The sequence below is a fragment of the Loxodonta africana genome, chromosome 15, assembly GCF_030014295.1.
Source record: "Loxodonta africana isolate mLoxAfr1 chromosome 15, mLoxAfr1.hap2, whole genome shotgun sequence".
NCBI classification, from domain to species: domain Eukaryota; kingdom Metazoa; phylum Chordata; class Mammalia; order Proboscidea; family Elephantidae; genus Loxodonta; species Loxodonta africana.
In genome coordinates, this window is record NC_087356.1 from 8937215 (window position 1) to 8958176 (window position 20962).

The 20962-nt window shown below is 35.6% G+C and overlaps 1 pseudogene; it reads left to right on the forward strand.

The window, feature by feature from the left end:
- The first annotated feature begins 816 nt into the window (after positions 1-816).
- Positions 817-20962, forward strand: part of LOC100669111 (small ribosomal subunit protein eS4, X isoform-like) — a 56813-nt pseudogene continuing 36667 nt past the window's right edge.

The window sequence follows — 20962 nt, forward strand, 5'->3', positions numbered from 1 at the left end:
CCAATTAGCAGGGCAAATTTTAGGCTTATAATTCCATGCCCTGGAGCTCATGATCAGAATTTACTGGATTTTTTCCTATGTGGATTAGAAAGCCATTTAAGTATTTTGTGCAAGAGGAGATATTTTCAGGTATTTTTACAGGGATCATCATATCTTCTGAGTATATAATGAATTGAAGGATCTAGAATTGCACTGTCCAATATGATAGCTACTCTTGACATGCCTACTAAGTACATAAAATGTGGCTAGTTTGAGTTGAGATGAGCTATAAGTATAAAATGTATACTGGATTTAGGAGTCCGTGTATAAGAGAAAAGGGATGTAAAACATTTCTAATAATTTTTAGTGGTTATAGGTTAAAATGGTATGCTTTATATATTGGGTTAAATAAAATACATTAATAAAAGTATTATTTTTACCTATTTACTTTTTTATGTGAGTGTTAGAAATTAAGGGAGCCCTGGTGGTGCAGTGGTTAAGAGCTCAGCTGCTAACCAAAAAGACCAGCAGTTTGAATCTCCCAGCCACTCTTTGGAAACTCTGTGGGGCACTTCTACTCTGTCCTATAGGGTTGCTATGAATCAGAATCTACTGAATGGCAACAGGTTTGGTTTCAGGTGTTGATTAGAAATGAAAAAATATGCCTGTGGAGGTTTCTGCTTTGGGAAAAAATGGCGAAGACTTATTTTTCCATGTTCTTCCCCAATAGCTACAACTATAAACACTGGAAATAATGCCAAAAGCAACCAAGGAGAGTTCTGAAAGGTAGAATTAGGGTGGGAAAGAGATTAAGGATCCCAGAACTGGAAAAACAACATGGTGGCAGGAATCATACAAACTCGACCAAAAGAAGATGATGACCCAGGTCTGACATTTTCTGAAGGACAACCTAGAAACATAAGGTGTCCCAGGTAGGGTCATTTCTCCCATAACAGAATGAGAGACTGTCCAACAAAAAAATTGAGCTAAGCAGTTCCTGCAAAGAGACTCTTTTTTTCCACTGGGCCTGAGCCTCTCCTTCACCACTAAGAGACCTTCTCCAAGGCCAGAAGGCATAGACAACAAGTAGCCAGAATTGGGCAGGTTCTTCATCTTTTTGGCTAAACCCCATTCCACCACCTGGAAGAGCACCAGCAATGATCAGTGAGAGCCCAAGTAGCAAAAAATAAACCACACAGACCAAAATAGTAGCACAAAGGCTCTGAGAATTAAAGTGTCATTAGAAACATAGCCTACAAAAGTAGGTCAAGGCCTGAGTGCTAAACATAATGGGGCAACTGTATGCTAAAATGAAATTATTTAAACAGGACCTGGAGACTCCTGACCTAATAGCCAAAAGGTCCAGAATACGACTGAAAATCATCTGTCATACCAAGAACAAGGAAAACCACAACTTATTGAGGAAATACAATCAGCGGATGCCAACACTGACATGAATCAGATGTCGGAATTACCTGACAGGGATTCTAAAGCAGCCATTATAAAAATGCTTCAAAAATAAATTATAAAATGGAAGAACTGGATGTGGCTATCAAAGGGCAACCTGAGATATGAATAAAGCCAAAGCAAGTATAGTTACTGAATTAGCAATTAAAAAAAAAAAAAAAAAACAACCCACAAAGAAAACTCTATACCCAGATGGTTTCAAACATTTAAAGAAGAATACTAATTATTCAAAAACTCTTACAAAAAGTAGAGGAGAAGACAACATTTCCTAACTTATTCTATGGGGCCTATATTACTCTGATATGAAAATCAGACAAAAACAACATAAGAAAGGAAACTGACATCCAATGAATATAGAAGTAAAAATTACAGATATCTTTTTAATGAATATAGACGCAAAATCCTCAACAAAATACTAGCAGACATATTACAACAATATATATAAAAAAGATTATACACCATAATCAAGCCTGATTTTTCCCAAGAATAAAATATTTGGTTTACCATTCAAAAATCAATTAATGTGAGAAATAAATCATGTTAGATAAGGGATAAGGAATCTAAACTGGCTAGAATGTAAGTTCTATATCAGGAGATTTTATCTCTTATATCCATTGCTGTATTCCTAGCTCCTGGAATAGAGACCAGCATAATTGGTACTAAAATAACTGTTGAATGAGTGAATAAATGATAACACAGTGTTCATTTTATCCATCAACAGTCATATCAAGTAGATATAAGTTATCTTAGATCTTTTTTTTATACCTGTAAAATAGTAAAGGACAAGTTCATGTGTCCTAGTTTGTAGACCCAAAAATGTAGCAGTTGTGTAATTAACCAGCAATGGATACCCCTCTTAGAAAAATTGGACTAATAAGGTTACGTTGGGTTTCAAAAGTGCATTGATAGGGTACTTTTATTTTTATTGTTTTATTTTATTTTACCAAAACTACAAAGCCTTCAATAAACAGTCAAAAAGAATGCCTTTCGAACAAAGACTAGGATCATCTGTTTAGGAAATATTTGCATGGTAGACATTATGAAGTCATTGTCCTCTTTCAACATCCATAGTGGATTTCTGTTCCTCCTCAGTGCCATTCAGCACTCATTTTATTTTAGATTTCAGGTTAGAAATTTAATTTTAGTTTTCTTTTAGATCTTCTAATTAGAAAAAATAAATCTTGATTATTTCAGTATGTTTGGGATGTGTCAAGATCATGGACATTGGCAATCAGTAGTACTCTTAAATTCATTCTTTCATTAAAAAAAATTAATGCTCAAAGTTTATTATATACCAGGTTCTCTGCTGGGCTTTGGGAATATAAACGGGATATAAAATATACTCCAGAACGTCAAGGAGCTCACAGTCCAGTAGCAGTGCAGGGGATGAATGGAAGGGTTTCAGAAAGAACCCTAAGTTTCCAATTATAATTGAATGTAGAGAAGTAGAGTAGCCCCTTCCTGAGGCCAGCATTTTCACTGATACGTGCCAAGTAGATCTATAAACAGTCACTGGTGGTCATCTTCATGTTTGTTTTCTAAATTGGGACTCCCTCCCCCCCAAAATTAAGCAGTTTCCCTTGTATTAATTTTCTGGAAAGTGACCAAGTGAAAAACATGATTTTCCTAGTTTTCTTCTCCACAAAATGAGTAGGAGTTAAGACAGTGTAACCTCTTGAATTCAAACACAGGCCAGGTTTTCTTTTAAGAATAATCTTTACCTCATTGTTAAAGAGATACATTCTTTGATCACTGACAAATTGATTTGTGTCAAAAGTTACTTTGAATGAAAAAACTCATCTCTCTCTTTGCCTTGTATTTCTCTTTGATGTTTTCCCATCACTAAAGCTTTTGTATGGTCCTCAAATGACGATGAATTTAATCCACGTAAATAACAGATACCAGGAATACAGGACAAGAGCTAACCCCAGTAGTTTAGGAAGTGCCCACTGTATTAAAATTAGGAAAAATAACAGAATGTATTAAATATATTAAACCTTTAAAAATACATTCTAAATTAAAATTTTTAACAAACATATCTTAAACTATGTTCTTAAAAATGGAATAATGAAAGAATATTTTATGTCACACAATTATTAATATAGGTATAATTCATTTTATGAATTTCTCAAATGCAAATAAAGAAATTATAAACAAACACCAAAAAGCTATATATCTTATCTCTTTATACTTTTTTTTTATACATCTATTATCTAGAAGTAGTAAAATTCATTTCCATTTTGTGTTGGTTAATAAATTCAAAATAAAGCACATTGAAGCAGCATATCACCTCCCAAAGCCTTCTTTAATTCAATAATAAAAGCAATATTACAATAATATTTATTAAACAGTTGCAGGTTATTGACCTCCATTGCTGAACAAAATGAAGGGCAGTCAGCCTTAAAGGACAAATATATCTTAATAATTGTCATGGTTGGATTAATGCCATGCCTTAATGGATAACATTTTCATTCCAAAATATAGGCAACTCATAAAATGATGCTCAAGAAAAGGATTAAAAATAAAGACATAGTATATATAGAAGAAATTTATTTCACTTGCTAATTGTTTAATTATCATTCCCAAAATGTTCTTTTATATATCTTTTTGAAATGCTATTCAAAATTAAAAGTGCATCACATCTTACTGATGCTGGATGAGCTTGTTATTTCAAATGTCTGTAAAATGAATTAAGTTGACAGGAAGGGTTAGCATTAGTGTACTTTGGAATATTTTTTCAGAGAGATCTTTTTTTTGTTCTTTATGGAGTAGACAGTGTCAAACATTTATTTACATTTTGAAATTCTCAAGGAAAATAAAGTAATAAGTAAGATCACTATAATTGACATTAGAAAGTATAGCAATGTGCCTTCCGTAGGTGAAATAAAAATAGCATTGAAAACTTAATTGGGAAAATTGCACTGTGGAATTGAAGATGCATAACTCTTTCCATATGTTTAATAATCTCTTTCCATAGATTTAGTTATCATGTTTATAACAAAGACCTCAACATAGTGTCGTGTCAAAGAGAATGAACTCTAACTAGATATAACACAAGGCGCCATTGTCATTTTATTCAGTTTTTAAACTAAATTCCTGCAAACAATTTAGGAAGAAATAAGAACAAACAACACATCAAACAATGATCCATGTTTTTCTTTCATTATAAGTAATAACAACCATTTCTAATATCCGTGTAAGGATCCCTGGTGACAGAGTGGTTAAGCATTTGGCTGCTAACCAAAAGGTTGGCAGTTCGAATCTACCAGCTGCTCCTTGGAATCCCTATGGGGCAATTCTACTCTGTCCTATAGGGTTGCTATGAGTCTCAATTGACTCCACGGCAATGATTTTTTTGGTTTTATGTGTTTAGAGAACACTGTTAAAAAAATGTCTTGTAGGGTGCAGAGAGTGGGTGAATGACTCAAACATATACCTGAGTCAAATGGAACTGATGGAGAAATTGCTACCAAATTTTTTCTTAAAAATCATTGCTTTGGGAAGTTGTTTATATAAGGAGATGGTCATTTTTTGTGTTTTCCATCTCACCTTGTTTTTGATAGCTAATGAAGTAACTGAAGTTTGTGGAAAACTTCCTAAATGTGTTCACTATTAAAGTCATTTCTGAACAGCATTTCAGCATTACTCTTTGTTTTCGTGTCTGTTAAATTGCAGTTTTCACTGAACATTACCTAATGGTAACCCTCTACAGTCTTAAACTAGTAGAAATCTAAACTGGCTAATTAGAGCTTTTTTTTTTTTTTTCTTGGTTCCTTGCGTTTTGATTTAATGAGATTTTACAAAACTATTCTTTCATATTTCTTCCACAGAGGTCCAAATACTTTACATACAAACCTTTTTAATCTTTAAGCTACAGAATACTAGTATGGAAAGTACTGTGCAAATTTTCTTATGGTCTCATATACACACAAATATATGAGTGGATAAACACACACACACATACATGAATAGCTGACAAATATTTTTTGAGGTTGCAAAATATAAAATTTTAAAGCAGCATGTTAGTAGTTACTATGAATGGTTTGGAATGTTAAAACTTAATTGAGATAGTACATATTTTCATGGCACTGCTAAAACAAGAATTACATTAAGTCAATAATAAGAATTGATTGAAGTTTATTCAATATACGATTTGCAAATAGGGGTAACATTTTCAACTAGAGAGCCAAAAATCTTCCAAAGATGAGAGAATCTCAAAACGCTCTTATACCAAATCTATCAGCATTGTCATGGAAAAAGGGCTGGAACAACTGATAAAAAAAATTGTGCTTAGGAAGAATTTCATACAGCATTGCCTTGAAGAACAACTAAAGTACATACTGATATACCCTAAAACATAGCTCCTGGTCTGACCTTTGGAGCCTCTGTTTCTAGAAACTGACCAAATTCTTCAAAAGAGCACAATGCCCAAGGCAAAAGTCTTACTAGTTTATCCAGACCATTGTTTGACTCAAAGTGACTTTTTAGGAAACCAGTTTCTTCAAGGTTCAAAATAACATCTCAGGGTAAATGGCCTGGGTAGGTCATGGACCAGAAATCTGGATTCCAGGGGGAATTAAAGCAGTTTCCCAGCACTATTCATCTGCGTTTTCCATGTTATATCTGCATAATACTCACCATACTTGCCAGATTTTTGCATATAATAGATTTAGAAGCAATATTTGTTGATCATACTAATAAACCCTGGGATGACAATTTATTGTAATTTTACTGTGTGCAAAGTACCCAATTCCCTTTTAAAAATCTGTAATGTAGGGATGCCAATGAACCCTAATCTTGAGAAAAAGTCAAAAACATAAGACAAATAAAGCAGATCATGGAATATGCCATAAAAGAGGCCTAAACAAGTATAATGAGATCATAGGAGAGAAAGAAATTCACTGTAGTTCATGAAATTTGAAAGGCTGCTAGTAAAATGGGGAAATTTTAATGAGGGCAAAAAGACAAGATATAGAATCCAGTGTTTGCATTTATTTAACAGTTAGGGAAAGAATGGGTAACTTGTAACTTAAGATTTTACAAAGGATTATATGGTGAGAAAGTCGTTTTCGTATTTTATTGTCTGGACTATGTGTATTTTCTAATTTTTCATAATTATACATATATGAACTTCTCACACATGTTTTTATTCTACTACTTTTTTTGTAAAAATTGTTTGGCTTCTATCTCTCTCTACCTTCCACATCAATCTATTCGTATTCCATCCTAGGCAACCTGTTGCCTGTTGCTGTTGAGTCGACTCTGACTCATAACGATCCTATAAGACAGGGTAGAACTGCCCCATAGAGTTTCCAAGGAGCACCTGGTGGATTCAAACTGCCAACCTTTTGGTTAGCAGCCGTAGCTCTTAACCACTAAGCCACTAGGGTTTCCTTCCCAGGCAACACATGTTAAAATTAAATAGGTATTTGCTCATACTTTTCCACAATCATAAGGTTATATACACACATACATATGTGCAAATACATACACATGTTATCAACATTAAATCATATACATATTCCCCTGCATTTTTTTCTAATTCAATACATAATTTATGTCTAATTATCCTTTTTGTAATCTGAATATTTCATGCTACTAATATACTACTATAAATTATTACAAAAGCAATGCTACAATAAACAACTTATACATATATTTATTTCACCTCATGAAATTTTATTTCTATAGTATAAAAAAATATAAATTATACCCCCAGTAACGATTTTTGCTTTCTGAGAATACTGAAATGCCTTATATTTTCACCAGGAATGTGTTGTGCTCCCCACATCTCTGCTTTTACTTTTTTGCAGGGGGGTACAATGATGTCTCATTGTTTCATTACTTTGAAGTTTCATGCCTACAGATCAGGGTTTGCTCTTCTCTCCACCATGCAGATGTTTGCTCTTTTTTTGTACTGGGCTGTTTTTTTTTGTTGTTGTTTAAACAATATCAAAGTGTTCAGCACCATTCAGTTCTTCTTGTCTTGTGGCAAATGAGACAGTTGTTCATGGAGGCAATTAGTCACACAGTCCATTTCCTGCTCATATTCCTGACTGTTATTCCTCTGTTGCTCCAGGCAAATAGAGACCAATTGTTGTAGCTTGGATGGCCACTTGAAAGCTTTTAACACCCCAGGCACTATGCAACCAACCCAGAGGTAGGACAGAAGCACTAAACATGCTATTAGGCCAATTAACTGGGATGTGCCATGAAACCATGACACTAAACCTCCAAACAAAGAACCAAATCCTATAAGGTATTTGGTTGTTCATAAGCAGCCTCAGCAGCTACTCATTTTTTTTTTTTTTTTTGTCATTGTTGTAAGTATATCTGTCACACAACTTTTGCCAATTCCACTTTTTACAGTTGTACAACTTATTGATAGCAATTATATTAATTGGTTGTGCAACCCTACCCTTAATCAAGATGATTTTTCTATCACTGTAACGGAAAGCAAATACTCCATAAATAATAACTGCTCCTTTCCCCCTCCTTCCCACCCCTAATAACCACTAATAAAATTTAATGTATTTGCCTCTTCTCATCTTTTTATGTAAGTGAGGTCACACAATATTTAGCCTATTATGATTGACTTATTTCACTCAGCATAATGTCTTCAAGGCCCATCCATATTGTTACAGGTATCAAGACTTTATGTCTCTTACTGGCTGAGTAGTATTCCACTGGATGTACAGGATACAAGATCAAATCAGTCGGGTTTCTATATACCAGCAATGAGAAATCTGAAAGGGAAATTACAGAAACAATTCTATTTACACAAGCATTTGTAATAAAATACCTAGGATTCAATTTAATCAGGGATGTGAAAGACTAAAACAATGAAAGAGATTAAAGAAGACTTCAATAAATGGAAAAATGCTTCATGTACATGGATTGGAAGATTTCATATTGTTAAGATATCAATACTACCTGTTATTGATTGAATTGTGTAATCCAAAAAATATGTGTTGTAAATCCTAACTCCTATACCTGTGGGTATAATCCCATTTGGGAATGGAATTTCTTTGTTGCGTTAATGAGGCAGTATTAGTGTAGGATGTGTCTTAAATAAATCTCTTTTGAAATATAAAGGAACAGATTAAGCAAGCAAGCAAGCAGAGATGGGGAAAGAGAGATGCCAGGCCACAAAAAATCACTAAGAGATAGAGTGTTGAAAGAGAAGAATAAAGTAGGAAGACTCAAGCTTACTGATTTTAAAGCATATTATACAGCTACCGTAATCAAGCAGCCTGGTTCTGGTATAACAATAGACACATTGACCAATGGAATAGAATTGAGGGTTCAGAAATAAACCCACACATTTTGGTCAACTGATTTTTGACAAGGGTGCTAAGTCCATTCAATGGTGGAAAGAAAAGTCTCTTCAATAAGTTGTTGGGAAAATTGGATTTCAACAAGCAGAAAAGTGAAACAGGATACATACCTCACACCATACACACACACACACACACACACACACACAAATTCCAAATGGATTAAAGACCTAAATGTGACAACTAAAACCATAAAATTCTTAGAAGAAAATTCAGGGACAATTCTATCGGGCCCAGCTTTTAATAATGGATTATCTAATATAATATTGAAAACACAAACAGCAAAAACAAAATAAATAAACGAGACCTCATAAAAATTAAAAACTTTTGTTCATCAAAATACTTTACTAAAAAAGCAAGAAGACAAGCTACTGATGGGGAGAATACCTTCAGAAACCATATATCTGATAAGAATCTAATAACCAAAATATATATAAACCTTTGACAATTTAGCAATAAAAAGCCAAATAACCCAATCATAAAATGGGCAAAGGACTTGAATAGACATTTCTCCAAAGAGGGCATTCAAATGAACACCAGACACATGAGAAGATGCTCAAGGTCATTAGCCATCAGAGAGATGCAAATCAAAACTTAATAATTACTACTAAGCAGCTAAAATGCTGAACCAAAAGAATTGAACAATTTAATAATACTGTTGATCTACAATGTCCTGTGGGATTGTGTCTATCAAATATGGAGTAAATAATTTCCTTTTGCAAAGTGACTGGCTACACCTCAGAGAAAAGTCCAACTACATCACAACTATTGATTCTCTTAGCAACATTAGTTGAGGGACAGGCTAATTTTACTGGCCACATTAGGCTTAGGCTATCCACTGTTCCCAAGACTACACGACTGTTCTTAAGACGATTCAAATATTCCTAAGTTTATAATAAGGTTCCTAAAGCTACTCTACTGTTCATAAAGATATTCCAGTCTTCATAAGCCTATCCAAATGTTCCTAAGGCTTAAGGTATTACATAATATATTTTGGGAAATGATTCCAGGGAACAGAAATGGGGCAGAGGGAATAATAAAACACAGAAGGAAGAAAAGTCAATATAAACTTATGGTTTTAAGGTATTCTCCACTGTAGGCAACCAGGGCTCCATTCTCTTAAAACCATCTGTAAAGCAGTAGAATGAATAACAATTATTATCTACAGGGATTGAAACAGGAAGCAGCTTTCTTTTAGTTCAAGGGTTGCCCCATGGTGAATTAATTCACTTGGACCTCCAGGCTTGAGGGTTCCCCCAGGGTCAAGAAAACTATGAAGTTCAGAGCAAGATCCATGAAGTCCAACTGAGGAGACGTGGTTCAGGTTAAAGGTGCATGGGGTTGGTCACCATGGCAATGACTGGAGTCACAGGCAAACAGAGATAACGTGCAGTGTGTACAAAGGTGTCCCATACACTGCCATGACTTTTTAAGTTTTTGCACCACCTCTCTCTAAGGTCAGCTTGAAAAGATAGTCAATCCATGGCTACCACTACCCTGTCCTGTGGCTGTTGTTTTTGTTAGCTGCCATTCAGCCAGTCTATGATGACCTCATGTACAGCAGCACAAAGCACTGCCAGTCCTGTACCATCACCAGATAGGGTGCAGATTGTGATCCCTAGGGGGTTTTTTAGGCTGCATTAAATTCCTCTCTCAAAAGAGCAAGTTGGATTGCCAATGGCTTAGTCTCAGCACTTACTTTCCTCAAAGCAAAAAGTCATGGGTAGTGTGAAACCTCTGGACCAAACTTAGGCTTAGAATTACAAAATAGGAAAGGAGGTTTCTGACCCTAGAATTCATGTCCTCTCCAATCAAGAGGTCATTTGAGACAAGTGGTATCCATAAGACATAGTAAACTTGAAAAGGTAATCTATTCCTTGTGTCACATTTTCTGTTTCCCCTATGAGAGGGAAGGATGGAAAAATTACAAGTCTTGGCACTCCACTTCCCATCTAGGTTGCTAATATCCAATTTCCTTCAGCAAGTTCCAACCACTGTCATTTGGCAGTTGTCAGTCATGGAACAAAATGAAAAACTTGGATGCACTCCAGTGTTTCAGAAGGGCAGGAACAATGAACTGTTCTAAGTACAAAATGATTGGGAGGATGGCGCAGGACCAGGTAGTGTTTTCTTCTGTTGTATCATAGGGTCACTATGAGTAGGAACCAGCTCAAGGGCACCTAAGAACAAGCACAAAACGGGAAAGTCTATCCAGAAAAACTGATTTTTATAAAATCTTTTCATGGCTTATAGCAGAAACTACAAAGCAGCACTCTTAACATTCTACTAATGCAGTAGAAAATGCCCAAGCTGTTTGGAGCTACAGAAAGCATTTCCATTAAAGAAAACTATAGGAATTCTACTAGAAATTTAAAAAAAAAAAAAGAAATTAAAAGAGTCATGGAAATCTTTTACTGCTTATGATAGTGGCTTTTGCTCATTGGATTTGATTTTCTATGTCCTCTAATAGCCTTAAAGCTGTCTAATAGTTCCTGAAAAATCATTTACATGAAAAGAATAGTAGAATTAATTACAATAGCCTAAATACATGTTTCGAATTGAAATCCTGGAAATCTCACATTTTCATTTTCATCAGCATTATCTTCAAGATACTGCAAAAATCAATAGTTCTCAAAATACATAGAATTATAATACTGCTGTTAGATGTTTCTCAGAAAGGAGATTTTTAAAGTGTGCTCAATGAAGTAGAGATTTAACGTGCAATAGTTTTATATTAGATGCCGCTCTAGTAGAGTCTCTTAAAGTAATACACCATGCTTTGCTTCTAAGAGATCAATAAGCACTACTCCTGTTTTACCATTTTCACATGCCTTTATGGGCAATACCAATTATGCGTTTCTTCGCATGATTATATTTAAATGTAAGTAACTTACTGTTTGAGGACTTGGGTATATTATTAAGCTGAAACAAATACGCTCATTGGACTTAATGAAATCTACACTCACACGTGCATGGGAAATCATTACGAACAAGGTGAACACAAATAAAGCAAAGCACAATTATTAGCTTTATTTCCTAAAATAAAATTAGTCCGTCTAAAAGTAATAAACATGGTAACCCTGACATAACTTCTTCGCCAAACAACTCCTCCTTTGTACATCAGTAAAGGTGGCTTTTTTTTTAATTTCTTTTTGTCCTGCTTTCCTGTTACATTACTATTTGAAACCTCATATTTGTTCTAATCTTGACTCCATGAAATGACTCCTGCATTGCAATGCATGAATTTATCAATTTTCCATCCACAATTCCTTTAAGTGTTTAGACGAAGATGTGGAAAAAATGAAGAAGTGGATGTGGAAAGAGTACACATCAGGGCAAGTTTACTTGATCCTTGGTTAAAGTCATTCTTAAATGTCTGTGAACAAATGCATGCAATGGACCATGCCGTTTTCTGAATGAAAACTACTAAATGAAATGCTCCCTCTCACGGCAGGTGCTTTATAGGCCTAGGCATCAAACTCCTTCAGTGCAAAGTTAAATTTTCGTGGATATATCATTTGCATTGTCTTCTAGGACTCAGGCTTAGCAGATTTCTAGTTCAAGATGGCAGATCATGCATACACATCTCTTCCTTGCATAAATCATATTGAAAAGATAGACTATTTCATATATGCACACAGCATGGGTATTATGGACCCTACGTACATGCACATGTTATGTGTGTGTCTGAAATATTCTATCCTTCCAATATATGCAAAAACACATATATCAATGTGTATATACAATATATGGGGCCTGGGGGGGCGCAGCAGTTAAGCGTGTAGCTGAGAAACAAAAGATCAGCAGTTCGAGTCCACTAGCCACTCCTTGGAAGTCCTATGGGGCAATTCTACTCTGTCCTATGGGATCTCTATGAGTTAGAATCAACTCAACAGCAACGGGCTTGGTTTTTTGGTTTTGACACAACATGTGCATACACACACACCTACACATGCATGCATGCATACATGTTGCCATACAAATCTATACTACAATATATTTTCTGCTATATGCTATAGCAGGAAACTATGCAAAAATAAGAGATATTTTAGCAGAATGGAAATTCTCAGGAATTCCTAAAACATAGAAAGCAAATGCTTTCAGATTTGCCAAAAGCACAAAATCCATGATTCGAAAAAAAAAAAAAAACAGTGGTAGAAAAATTTCTTCCCAACAGAGGCCTGGAGTAGAGCCAATCTCATAGCCAGAAATTATGAAATGTAGGCATGAACCTTGGGGAAGTCATCAGAGCAGTTATTGGGCTCCTCCCCTCCTGTACTTGGCAGCTATGACTTATGTACTCAGTACAAACCCCAAAGAAAAGTGTCTTAAAAAATGGGAAGAATCAACGTAAAACACAGAGAAGAGTAACAGAGATGGAGGAAACTCAATAGCTCTCAATATATGTGAATGAATTGGGGCAGAGAATGGAGAATTAAGGTGAGGATAAAGGCAGCTCTACAGATAAGTGAAATTTAGTAGAAAGTTCTATCTTCCAAGAAATGTGCTCCTTGATTTGGCGACTTTGGGAATTCCTAGCTGGCCATTTTCCTCCCCCTAAGGAAAAAAAAAAATATATGGGCCACTATAGTAAATGAAGCCCACATTTAACCCTACGTTCTGAGAAAGGCTTATGAGGGGAAACTTAACTATACAACTGCAAAGACAACCCATTTGAGTATAGCTAAAATAATCAACCTAATTCTCAGTCATGTGGTAAAGAGTGAAATGCAAAGGAAATAAGAATAGTTAAGCATATAGAAAAGAATGTGAAAAACTCAACTACATATGCTCAGAAGTGTTAAAGATTATTGTGCAAAAAGATGTAGCTTTAGAAAGGAAAGAATCATTGAATATGAATGTTCTTGGAAGTTAAAAATTAATTGTCAAAATCTTTCTTACAGAGAAATTCCAAATAATGCTTGTAGATACTTCCCTCTTCAGGAAATAGAGCTTGATTCCTGCACCCTCTTCTTTAACTTTCCAAAGACTTATTGACTTACTTCCAAAGATTAGATACCAAAAAAAACAAAACCAAACCCACTGCCTTCGAGCCAATTCTGACTCATAGCCACCTTATAGGACAGAATAGAACTGCCCCATAGAGTTTCCAAGGAGCACCTTGCAGATTTGAACTGCCAACCTCTTGGTTAACAGCCGTAGCACTTAACCACTACACCACCAGGGCTTCCAAAGACAAGATTGGGAAAAAGAAAAATAGTAACTTTACAGAGGAGAAATTTGGTGTACTTTTTTTTTCTACCTTAGCCGTCACCTGTGATGTTATAGGGCTATTATATAGCCCTGATAGATAAGGCAAGAAGGGTACTTCACCTATATGGTGCTCTTTCCAAAAACTCGTAACTCAAGTAAAATTATTTAAAAAAAAAAAAAAAAGACAAATCCAAGTTATGTGACATTCTGCAGGATTCCTGGCCAGTATTCTTCAATATTGTCAAAAAAAAAAAATAATAATGACTAAAAAACTGCCATAACCAGAGGTAAGTGGGGAGACATAACAGCAAAAACATAATGTAGTATCTAAAATTGGATTCTGAAACAGAAAAAGGATATGAGTGTGAAGTCCAAGTAAAGTCTAGAGTTTTCTTAATAGTAATTTACTCATATCGATTTATTAGTTTTGAAAAATGTGCATGGTAATATAAGATTAACAACAGGGGAAACTTGGTGGGAGGTATACAGGAAGTCTATTTACTATCTTTGCAACTTTTCTGTGAATCCAAAGTTATTCAAAATAAAAAGAATACTATTTTTGATAGCCAAACAAAATCAGTGAATGGTCTGAATCATAGAAAAGATACAGAGAAGCTGTGACGTGGGGTATAGATCCAGAACATTCATTGTGCAGTTCCTAGGAGATACAAAAAGAGAGAAAAGAATCAATGGATATGAAAAAAAGGCCATGTGCTAAAGAAAGGCACCAATTTTGAAAATAAAAGTGACAGCAGAAAAAAGGGGATAAGATATAGACATACAGACATGGATGACTGACCTTTGTAAACTTAAGCAAAGGGTAGAAATCTTCCAGAGTGGAAAAAACTGCAGCAACATTGATGACATAAAGAATGGAAGTCACACATGACACATAGTTATGACCTAGTATGAGGGCTGTACGGCAATGCTTCAATTATTTTGAATTTCATACCCAGCCAAACTCTTAATTAAATGTGATGGTAAAATAATTTGTAGACATTTAAGGGTACACCAAAACCACAAAACCTGTGTGAAAGAATTACTCAGGTGTTCACCGGCAAAACAGAAAATGGAATAAAAAAAAAAATTATCTGTTATCCAAGAAATGATTGTTTCTGAAAGATTTCCAAGAAAAATAAAGAGAAGTAGAAAATAAATTGAGAGAGAATCCACTAAACACTGACAGTTGTAAAATTCTCATTTGGACAGCAAGAGCTTGGAGTCTAAGTGCAGTAATTGCTTGTATAAGACATAATATCTTCTTAATTACATAATGAAAAGTTTGGTTTATTGATTCTTTTTTTTTTTTTTTAGAATCAGCTGATACTGTACTAAAGACTTTACTGCATTTAGAGAACAGAATAGAATGTTTAGCTATCTTAAAATTACAAAAGTAAGAAGTTATCAGAGAATTTGAAGACTGAAGCTTTGTTATCAGATCAGGTAGGTTAGCATCGTGGCTTCATCTTTAGTCTATGTGACCTAGATCAAGTTATTTAACCTTCCTCAGCCTCTATTTGTCTATTTACATACTGGAGGGAGATAACTGAACTTCCAGCATAGAATTCTTGGGCATATTTAACGAGGACATCCAGTGCTTAGCACCCTAGAATGCATCAGTAAAGTCTAGCTGTTATTTTTAACTATGCAAATAAATAGGTGGAAGAGGGGGAAGGGAAGGAAAGTGGCTCTATGCTACTTTCCTTACCTTTCATACCAGGGGAACAAAAGATATTAACAAAATTCATGAAACATGAAGTAGATATTATAATTTCAATGTTCATAAGGAGATGCAATTAAATATAATAAATAAAAATCAAGACTTGGAGGTGAAGCAGTGATGGGAACTAGTATAAATTGTACTTAATTCTTCATCAAAGTTATTAAGGAAACCATCCAAAGGCCTAAAAACATCAACTTCTAAAATAATTATCTCTGGGAAGAGAGAGTCAAAAGGAAGATCCGTTTCCCCCTTTTTATTATTGGATTTATTTCTTTTATATTAATGCCAACTTCTAAAAACATAGTCTAAACTATGTCTAAAAATACTGTCTAAATAAACTAAACTGAGAAAGAAAAATATCATGACTCCAAGTATACAGACATGTGAAAGGAAAATACTGTGTTATTGGTATGTCTTGATTTTTTTTCCTACTTTCACTTTTTCCATTAACATAGAAGTTAAGGAGCCTGGGTAATACGTCTCAATACAAATGGTTTTTTATTAATGGAATAAAATAATTTGCAAACATATTACAACTAGCCTTTTCCCAGCTTGGCTGCATAACCTCTTTTCAGGCTTTCTCCTGAAACTTCTTTCTTGCTTCTCCCTAAAATAGAGACTGAATCATTAATCCAGTTACTAATGTGACTGATATTTAACATCACAGAGTTTAACTTTACAATGAACTTAGAGTCTAGAAGAAACATGGGTGTGCAAAAATCACAAATTAAATAGGTACCCGTATAATCAAGTATTATGTGGATGGGTGGGTGGCTGTCAGTGACTGAGGTCTGGAAGAAGGCAGGAAGACCTCTATAGAGATCACACTTGAGTTTAACTTAAAAGATAAAAAAATACTTATCAGTGCATTTTAGTGTCAGTAGTTCAGGCTTTGTGAAATTAACCAACTTCCCCACACCATTCAACCAGTAAGTGACAAAACTAGGACTTGAATCCAGTTCATCAATCTTAACCACATTGCCTCCCTAACTGTTGACATCTGCAGGATATTATATATTTAGAAAGAGAGCCAGAGAGATCATAATAATTAGAATTGGGCACAACTACATTTTTTTTTCAATACTATTCAATAGGTAATAATGACAATGAACTGCGAAGAAACTGGCAAACACTGGACGTCTCATTTACAAAATTGGGATGAGATAATGAGGGGCACTATGACCTCATCACATGCTTTCGCCAACAACTCCATTTAAATCTATTGATCCAACCAGGCAACAACCGTGTTTGCAAAGCTGAATCAGTTCCAGTACTTAAATTCACTGCTCATTTTCATAATGATCACACATAAGTCACCTGCTCTGCTTTTGAAAATATGTTACAGGGATGTGGTTTCAATGTTACTCTGTTCTATGTCTCGAGGCAAAAAGAACAAAGCCCTGCATTATCCCATGCCTGCTAAACAGAAGTCTAAATGCCCAGACGTATCTTCAGGCTCAGCACGATGCTCCGTAATCACTTCACTCATTACTGCTTTAGGAGAGAAGCAAGGTAAAATCAACTGCAAAAGGCAGATTCTGTTTTGAGTAATTGGTGTTGTGTAAATATGTGTGGCCATGGAAAACCCCTGAGCTATGACACCTCAGTATCACATGCTTACACTTGAATCAGATAGGAGTCATGTGTAATATTAAAATACTTAAATGTTGATGTTACTTATTTTATGATATTAAAAAACAAAAATAACATATTTTCTCAAATTTAATGTTTCCAAAATCAATTTTACATATGATTTAAAGACTTAGAGATCCTTAATAATGGGAGCAAATCACTCATGTAATTATTAATTAATTAATATATGTGTATGTATCTCGATACACAAACACATACATGTTTATTGTATGACACGCATTATATTACACACATCATAAAACCCAGTGCCGTCAAGTCGATTCCGACTCATAGCAACCCTATAGAACAGAGTAGAACTGCCCCATAGAGTTTCCAAGGAGCGCCTGGTGAATTCAAACTGCCAACCCCTTGGTTAGCGGCCATAGCACTTAACCACTATGCCACCAGGGTTTCCTACACACATCAAAGAGTGAAGAAATATGCACTGCCCTGAAGTACCTCTCCACTCAGCGAGGGGAAGAAAGAAGCAAATAGATAAGTTCAATATGTCAGATAGGACTTGACCCTATGGGACCCTAGATTTGGTTTCAGTAAGGGGACCTCAGTGAGAGAAGAACAGCTTTAATGATACCCATCACCGGCCAGTGCAACTCATTATCTATGCCCATCTTCTCCCAGCAGGTCTCAGGGTCTCACACACTCTTTGACAAATGGGATTTCTGTTTGTTTGAATCTTTTCTTTGGCATTGGCTCTTGATTAACTCTGTCTCTGGCCTTGTGGTGTCACTGCATTGTCTTCTTGTCCACAGCGTGTCTCCATGTTCCATGTTCTTCAGCCAATTAAGAATGATCATACTGTAATTGACATCTGGCTAGGACTTAGTGTGAATGGAGAAGACAGATCCAATTCAGGAAATTATGAGGGAAAAGATTCAGCAGGATATGGTCCATACTGGATAGGTGTGTGTTTGAATGTGTGTTAAGGAAGAGGTAGAAAATTACACTGAGAGAGGGGAAGGAGTTCCAGAATAGGCCCAAACTTTTAATTTGGGAAATTTTCTTGTTAACAATGGTACTAAAAAGAACGGAGAGGTAGACAATGTTGAAAAAAAAGTGTATTTTATATATAGTAAATATATGGATACCTGTGAGCGTAGATTCTTAGTTACTGGAAAGTAATAAGTACTGAAAATATAAATATTTACTTTATTGATTTTAAACTGAAGTTCGTTATTCTCAGAACTCTCTGAAATTTACCTGCGTGAGGCAACCCTCCCTTGCCTGCTTATAAAATAGGCCCAAAGTATATTTCTACTACAAGACGTTCTCCTTTATTGAGGTTCAATCATTCATTCAACAAAAACACCTCCTATGTGCTAGGAACTGCAAACAAAAAATAAGCAAATAAATATAAGTACATCAAGTGTCACTATACGCAATGAAAGCAAGATAAACAAAGGGTTTAGTGGGGTTGCATTTTAGTCACATTGGTCAGAGACATCCTCTCTGATAGGATACAGGTCAAATGAAATTAAGGAGAAAGCTGCCAGATTCTATAGAAGAGGAAGGGCAAAGCCTCTAAGGTGGAAGCTTAGTTGACATAATTAAGAAGACCAAGAAAGCTGGAATGGAATGATCAAAGAAAAGTGTAGGGAGAAAGACGTTTCCATAAAGACTTGAAATAGTTGAGGCAGTCCTATGTGAGGAAAAGCATTTCAGACAAAGGATACAGAAAGTGCCTTCTTAGAGACTTCTTTGAGGAAGTGAAGTGTAGGTGAACACAGGGAATGGATGGGAATGACTGGACTAGAGGTGGAAGAGACAGGATAGGTCAGTGTTTGAGAGCTCAGCTCTACAGGCAGTTCAGGGAGTGAGCTTGGCTACTGAGTGGCTGTGTGATCTTTGAAACAATTTATGTGTTAGTAAAGTGAGTAATAAAAAAAAAAAGTGAGTAATAGCAATGTATAATTCAGAAGGTTGTTGTGAGGATTAAGTTAAATGCATTCTTATTGTTAATAATATTCCTATTGGAGCTTGGGACAATAAAGTCAAACAGATCTTGAAAGTCCAGTGAATGAGGCAGGATTGAGGAGTGAAGGGTGTGTCTGGAATATTTAAGTGTGTAATCTGTAAAAAGTAATAAGGATTTTAGGGGTGGTGGTAGGTGAAGGGAGATATGGGGTCAAGGCAGGTGTTGTTTGTGTTTGTTTGTTGGAGATGAGAAATATGAAGGCATATTAGTATCCTGCTGGGAAAGATCTAAACAACAGGAAAAAACTGATGTTACAGGAAAACTCAGAGACAACTGCAGGACTGAATATCTGAGTAGTTGTGTGAAACAAACAATGTATAATTGAAGGATTGAGTGGTGAGAGTACGTGGGAGATTTGGGCTGGTTCTCTTTGGTTGTCTGTGCTCTTCTTCTAGAAAACCAACTGAAATCTAATTTAGACTTTCTGTGGGCTGTAGTTTAAAGCATGCCTACTTTTTGATTTCCCAGCATCATGAAAACATAGTGAGTCACAGAATAAATAATTGTCATCTCTGCCCTACTCACGGCGCATCTGAGAACAGTTTCCTACCCAAGGTCACCATTCCTTCCCTAGTTCCATTTACTCTTCATTGAATACTGGCTATATCAACCTCCTTCTATCATTATAAGTAAGTCTTGAGACCCATAGCCGTGTCGAGGCTTGAATTAAAGTGAACAGTAGTTTGAGAATCTCTCAAGTGCCTAGCACCCTGTTAGGGCAGTGTTTCTCAAAGTGTGATCTTCAGACAAGCAGCAGTATCTATCACAGGGTCATTTTTTAGAAATACACATTCTCAGGCCCAATTCTAGAATGACTAGATCAGAAACTCTGGAGATAGGGACCAGCTATTTGCTTTAACAAGCCCTTCAAGAGAATCTACTGCATACTCAAGTTTGAGAACTACTATTATGGAATGAAGAAACCCTGGTGGCACAGTGGTTAAGTGCTACGGCTGCTAACCAAGAGGTCAGCAGTTTGAGTCCACCAGGCGCTCCTTGGAAACTCTATCAGGCAGTTCTACTCTGTCCTATAGGGTTGCTATGAGTCAGAATCAACTCAACGGCAGTGAGTTTTTGGGTTATGAAATGACGGCTTAGTGGTTAAGAGCTACAGCTACTGACCAAAATATCAGCAGATTGAATCCACCAGGTGCTCCTCGGAAATGTTATGGGGCCGTTCTATGCTGTCCTATAGGATTGCTATTAGTCAAAATCAACTCAGTGGCAGTGGGTTTGGTTTTTGGCTTATTACGAAATGAAGGGAAGAGAGAAACTTATACATAAGGTGGATGAATAAAAGCAGTCTCCTTTCACCCTATTGCCACCCTCATCCCCACCAAATACCAGTTTAGGAAAAATACCCATCACATATAGGCTCATCATTTGGAAACCAAGAAAATAAGAAAAGGTTTTAAAAGTGTTAATCTTTTGTTCTTTTACTTCCAAAGAGAACACAGTAACCTTTGCATTTACCAGGCTTACAACCCAGGCTGGCTACTTTCGGTGGTGAACTGAAGGCACTTACATACCGGGATTAACTTGAAGCTTCAGGTACTGTTCATATTTTTGTTTAACAACGCACTTTGCTTACCGTTTGCTTTTTTTAAAGATGCATAT